The 6,610-nt window shown below is 35.9% G+C and overlaps 1 pseudogene; it reads right to left on the bottom strand.

Annotated features, from left to right (window-relative positions):
- Positions 1-5,473: 5,473 nt before the first annotated feature.
- Positions 5,474-6,395, bottom strand: LOC138847299 (zinc finger CCCH domain-containing protein 8 pseudogene; annotated as a pseudogene).
- Positions 6,396-6,610: the final 215 nt, after the last annotated feature.

The following is a 6,610-nucleotide window of genomic DNA, read 5'->3' as shown; positions in this document are numbered from 1 at the left end:
TTTCTCTTCTTCATGTTGGCGGGAGGGGGGGGGGGCAGCGGTAGTGGGAGAGGAGCAGGGCACAGCCCAGTCAGGATGGGCTCAATTATTATATTCATAGGAAAAATATGGGCACAGAGAAGTGCATTTTGGACAGGTTCAAAAATCTAAGATAGTTTAATTTTTCATTCTCTAAATGTTCATGAAAGTAAATATAAATTTCCCATCAATGAGTATGATGACACTAGGGCCTAGAAGATTCTGAAGAGCTACGAACATAACAGTTACCCGGAAACCATCCAAAATATACAGGGAGTTATACGACCTCAAAATGAAAAATGCAAACGTCATGTTTTCTCTGATGTGTACTGGCTAATATAGAGAGTATCAAACATATTTATTGTATATGAGTGAAACTGTTATGTTGGGATTTGATTATTTATAGTGCTTGTCTATACTCCCATGAACAGTAGTTTTTCTACTTTTGACTTGTTGAACTCTTTATTTAGTGGTGCATTATGCCTGTGACTGTAAAGTAAATAAAAATGTGATCCCAAAAATTCAAAAAGAAAGTAAGGAAGAGGGAAGGAGATAAAAATCATTACATCCTTCGAATTCTACCTTTGAAACACATGAAATCTGTTCTCTTTATATTAGTTAAAATAAATTATTAAAAACATATGATCCATTCTATTGAGTGTGACAAGGTATTTAATTCTGCCCTGTGACTTGCCTGTTTTTTCCTCAGAAAGTGTTTTTGTCATATTGTGCTCAACAGTAGATGATATGTAAAATGCAACTGAGAAAGGGATATCAAAGAACTGTGCATTCTCTTTGAACCAGACTGTATTTAGCTGTTTTCCCATGCCATTAACCAGGAGCTGGATTGTCAGCCAGGACAATAATCAGAGATCATATGGGGTGCTGTCACCATGGGCAGAAGATTTACCTGCTCTGCCACAATGCTGGTTCCTCATGCACTTTAATGGTATGTGTTCTTTTATGAAGTGTGTTTACATAATTTCTTTTTTATTGGTTTGTCTTATTGTTGAGTTATAAACATAAATAGACAATACTTTCAGTTGTCAAGAGTACTAAAATTCCAACAATGTGCCTTTTCACTCTCACTATTCTCATTATTAAAGATAAATTTTCAGCAATGATAACCCATAAAATCATATGATAAAGGAAGACTAGAGACTGTTCCCAGACAATAAATCAATTTAATTCCAGATGCCATCTTAGCTTGATTTATCTGGTACTCTAAAAGCATAGACCACATGCTATGTCATAAAATAAGTCTCAGCAAATTCAAAAACTTTGAAATAATATCATGCATCATCTTAGATGAGAAATGGAATAAAGATGGAATTCAACAACTCAGGACTCTCTAGATCATATGGAAACACATTGAGACTGAACAACATGCTTTTGAATTAACAGTGGGTTATAATGAAATCAATACAGCATATAAAAAGGAATGGGATACAGCAAAAGCAGTGTTAAGGGTGAAGTTTACAACAATCAGTGCTTACATGAAAAAATTGGAAAGATACCAAATAAATGAGCTGTCAGTGCATCTCAAGGACCTAGAAAAACAACAACAAATCAAACCCAAAATTAATGAGAAAAGAAATTATTCAAATGAGAGAATAAACAAAAATGAAATCAGAAAAATGATAAAACAATTGGTGAAATAAAGAGCTGGTTTTTTGAAAAAATAAACAAAATAGATCTACCACTGGAGCAACTAACAAAAAAAAAAAAATGGGGCAGACCCAAATCAATAAAACTAGAGGTGAAAAAGGATATGTAAGAACAGATGACACAGAAATAAAAAGAGTCATCATAAAATATGACAGTTTTGACAAAACTATAAATTTAAAGAATGAAACAGGTCATTGCACTCCAATCATAGGATGAAAAAAAAAATCACCATGCAAAGGCAGATCATAATTAAACTGCATAAACCCAGAAATAAAGATAAATGTTAAAAGCCCTGTAAAGAAAACAATGGGTGTTTTTTTTAACAGAGGATCAATTGAATGTTAACAGCATACATTGTTGGCATGCGTACAAATTACATGACTCTCAGAAACATCCTTCAAGTATTGAATGAAAATAGTGTTCATGTAGTATTTTTCATATGAGGAAAATATCTTTCAAAACCCAAAACGAAGAGTATGTTCATGTTAAAAATATTTTACTTGATTGTGATTGACATACAAATTGGAGAATTTGGTGTAAAATATTATATTACATTTAAAAAGAATACTAAAATCATCCTAATATCTTTAATCAAGCCACTTTAGATAATAATCTTAAAAGAATTATTCAAGTCTCTAAAGATATATACACTAAAGCAAATTTCTAAAAGGTTAGCTTGCAAAGCTAGTAATGGCTGAGAAATCCAAAATTCAGGGTGTAGCTGTCTCAAAATTCAGGAAAACACACAGACTCCAACTGTACAGGAGGAGAGTGAAGAGGAAGAGGTGGATGAAATGGGTGTGGAAGTTAAGGATTTAGAGTAGGTCATGTCACAAGCAAATGTGTCAAGAGCAAAAGCAGTCCGAGCCCTGAAGAACAACAGTAATGACAATGTAAATGCTATTATGGAATTAACAATGTAACCATATGAAAAATAAAGATCTTTTTTGGTGTTTCAAAGAGGAACTGCAGCTTGGTTTGAAATTTGTGCTGTTTCTATCATTAATAAAGTTATGGCTTCTTGTTGGATGAACTCAGTAGGTGCTTGGTCTCTTCCCCCAAGAAAAGCCAGGAAGCTTCTTATTTGGTGTGGTCATTAAGATGCAGTTTGGAAAACCACATCCCATTGTCAATGTGCTTAATTTTAGTACCAGCTACACTATTTTTGATCCAGCTTCCTGCTAAGGCACACCCTACAAGGCAGCAGATAATGGCTCAAATTGGTGTTGGTTCCATAACACCCCCATGAAAGTCTTCAGATGGATTCCAGCCTTCTATCCCTTTCAAATAAAATGAAAATAAGCAAAAAAATTTATTTACTTAAAAGTCAGAATGACAGAGAGAGGGAGAGACAGAGACATATATTTGCTGGTTTTCCCCCTGGTATGCCTGCGACAGTCAGCCATGTGCCAGACTGAAGCCAGGAGCCAGAAACTCCATTCAGTTTTCCTGAGTGGGTGTGAGAAACCCAAGAATTTGAGCATTATTTGCTGGCTTTCATGTTAGGTTGCAGGAAACTGCATGAGAGGAATGGTGTGTCTGGGACTCTAACCAAGCACTCCTATACAGGGTGCTAGTGCCCCACACAGCAGCTTAACCCACTGCACCACCATGCCTGTCCCATGAAGATCATGTTTTCTTATTGCATTCAGGATTATAAGCTTATTTCTTTCTATGCCTTGCTTTATTTGAATGCTCTTTTCCCCTCTCTTTTTTCTGATGGAGTAGATTTCTTGCCTGTTTCCTCTGTGTTTTTGGTTTGTTTCTTTAGTCTTTTCAAACTATAACCCTTTTTTAAATTATAATATTCAAAAAATTGGTTATTAAATACAAAATATAGGGATGACATATTTTAAACAGGTATCAAGTTATAAGCCCAAGAATGATATACTTTTTTTTTTTTGACAGAGTGGACAGTGAGAGAGAGAGACAATGAGAAAGGTCTTCTTTGCCATTGGTTCACTCTCCAATGGTCGCTGCGGCTGGCGCACTGTGACCAGTGCACCGCGCTGATCCGAAGGCAGGAGCCAGGTGCTTCTCCTGGTCTCCCATGGGGTGCAGGGCCCAAGCACTTGGGCCATCCTCTACTGCACTCCCGGGCCACAGCAGAGAGCTGGCCTGGAAGAGGGGCAACCGGGACAGAATCCGGCGCCCCGACTGGGACTAGAACCCGGTGTGCTGGCGCCGCAGGTGGAGGATTAGCCTAGTGAGCCGTAGTGCCGGCCAAGAATGATATACTTTAATACTAAAGTTGCTCTGATTGTTAGTTTACACTGGGATCCTTTTCTTACAACTCATTTATATTTTTCACCATTTTATTTTTTCTTGTCAACTATCTTTCTCCTAATAAATTTTGTTTTATATTTATTTCTTTCCTATCCATTACCCATAAAAATTATTTTTGACATTCATTAAATATAATGTGAGGCTCTCAGAAGTTCATTCAGTTCCATTCCTTTGTCATATTTATAATATTTTAATGTATTGACATATTTTAGAAGCCTCCTAAAATGTTTAACTCTACTTTTTTATTCATCCTTATAGTTCAGATACTTTCTTTTTATTTTGCTGTGTCTGTTCAATGGTATGAACTGCCACTTTGAAACTCTTTATGCTGTATTTCACAGTTTGGCATTATATATATATTTCCTATTTTACACCTTAAGAAAATTTTCAATATAATTCTATATGATTGGTCACTGGGGACATTAGTGGCATTGGTGCAGTGGGCTGACCAGCCTACCCAGCATATTTCCTGATCTCTGTTTAACTAAAATATTTTTGAGATGGTCTCCAAGGGTCTCTGTAGTTACTGTAATTATTTGGAGACTCTCTGTCAAAAAGTATTCAGCTCTGAAAGGTTTGTGTTATTTCACCAGGGAAACAGCCATGATCAGCACAGGAGCTTTCTGGGGGATAAGGGAATACAGACTGGAGAGTGGAATAAGGGAATTCTGAGTACCAGGCATTTCTCCAGACATAGAAATGGAACTACAATTATGTAAGTATTTCCTTGTTATTTTGGTTATTGAACATATATATACTTATACACATATATGTTTATATGGATTCATATATGTGAACATAATGTTTACAACAATAAATTCATATATATATATATCTTTGTTTTGTTCTATTATAAAACAAATTGCATTGAATTTGAATATGTGGTTCTGAAATTGTTAATTGACACATAAATGTATATATACTTAGGTGGCATTATGTGGTTTTTCTATAGACATATACATTCTGTAATGTTCAAATCAGGGTAAACATCAATATCCTCATTTGTCATTTTATTATATTGAAAATATTCACAATCCTTCTTTTAAACTTTTTTTAGAAAAATATATGGTGTATTTTTATGATCTATAGTCATCGCACTGTATCATGCAATGGAACACTGGAAGATCTTACTCTTAACTATAACTTAGTACCTATTAACCAATCTTTTCTCATTCATTTGTCACCCCTGCTCTTCTCAGATTCTAGTAACCACTGTTGTACCCTCAGTGAGTATGAGAACAACTTTGTTAGATCTACACATGTTTTTCTGGGCTTGAATTAGTTCTCAATTGAGAAGGAATCTCACTTCCATCCATATTGTTTTAAATGGTTAAAATATACTTGGGAGACTTCCAATATATTAGAGTAGGGAGGGAGCTTACTGCTCTGGTCCAGGAAAAGATAGTTTAAAAAAAGTGGAGACTGCAGTCTCAGGAAGAGTTCAGGAGAAAATGCAGAGGAAACTCTACATAGATTAGAGGTACATGATGAATTATTTATATTATTTCTTTTTAGTATCCAGAAATTGAGCCAGCAGTTCTTATGTTTCCTCATTCAGTGGAGCGTGGGAAAACTTGAAGTACTTCCCCTTGCATAATGTTTTTCCTGTAGGGTAAAACTTACAAGGAGATTCATTATAGAAATACAGATATTTATCACCTCTGGTACAATATACATAAAATTTACATAAAAATACATAAAATTTACACAGTTTCTTTTTCTTCTGGACATAGGCATCTTGTCAAATTTACATTGGTCTCTTTTAAAACATTTCTTTTCAAGAAAATATTTACAGATCTGTTTTCCTTTGCGTCCCACAGTATGTTGGTTGATGAATCCCTGACTCATTGTCACATGCTGCTGCTTCTCTTCAGGTTTACTGTCCTCTTCCTGTGAGCCCCTTTTCCTTGATAATGCAATGGATTTTTTTGTTTCCAATGCCAGGCCAATTCTGCTTCATGTTCTTGTGTTTATCATTCTTTTAACCAGCTTGAAAAGTTTTATTTTCTGTTTAGCAGCTTGCTGGCTATCTTTTGCTTCCTCTTTTTTTATTTATTCTTCAGGAAATGGTAATGGTTGCATGACATTTGCCATCTCTGTAGCTTGCATATACTGCTGAAGCTCCTTGCAAAAATATCTCTGGTTCCTGACTACAGATATCACTGTTACTATAATACATCATAGTCCTTGCTTCTTGATTTTCTATGTAGCAAAGTTTTTGGTGGTGATGTAGAGTTTCTGATGTGCCATGCTTTTTCTGGGACTTGCTCACTCTCCAGTTTTACTTACCATTTATTTTCTCTTCTTGTGTCTTCAATGCCTGAATAATATATTTCATCTTTGGTTCTTTCACCAGAATCCAAGGTCTGTTTTTTGCTAAGGGCCAGATTGAGGGGCTTTGAGAAGAGGTCTTCAAAATCCATCACCCAACCAAGGGCTTCTCTCTCGCTGTAACTACAAAATAAACCACAAATGCATGAGGGTACCGGCAGGTGGGCCCACCTGCAGGCTCTGCATAGGGCAGGCATGTCTCACCCAGGTGCATGCACCACACCACCCTAGATGGGTCTTATTTTTCAATCCATTCAGCCAGTCTGTATCTTTTAACTGGAGAACTGAAGCCATTTACATTCAGGGT

Source organism: Oryctolagus cuniculus, chromosome 20, assembly GCF_051225735.1.
Source record: "Oryctolagus cuniculus isolate XC-2025 breed Fujian yellow rabbit chromosome 20, ASM5122573v1, whole genome shotgun sequence".
Lineage (NCBI taxonomy): Eukaryota > Metazoa > Chordata > Mammalia > Lagomorpha > Leporidae > Oryctolagus > Oryctolagus cuniculus.
This window is presented reverse-complemented; position numbering and strand designations above follow the sequence as displayed.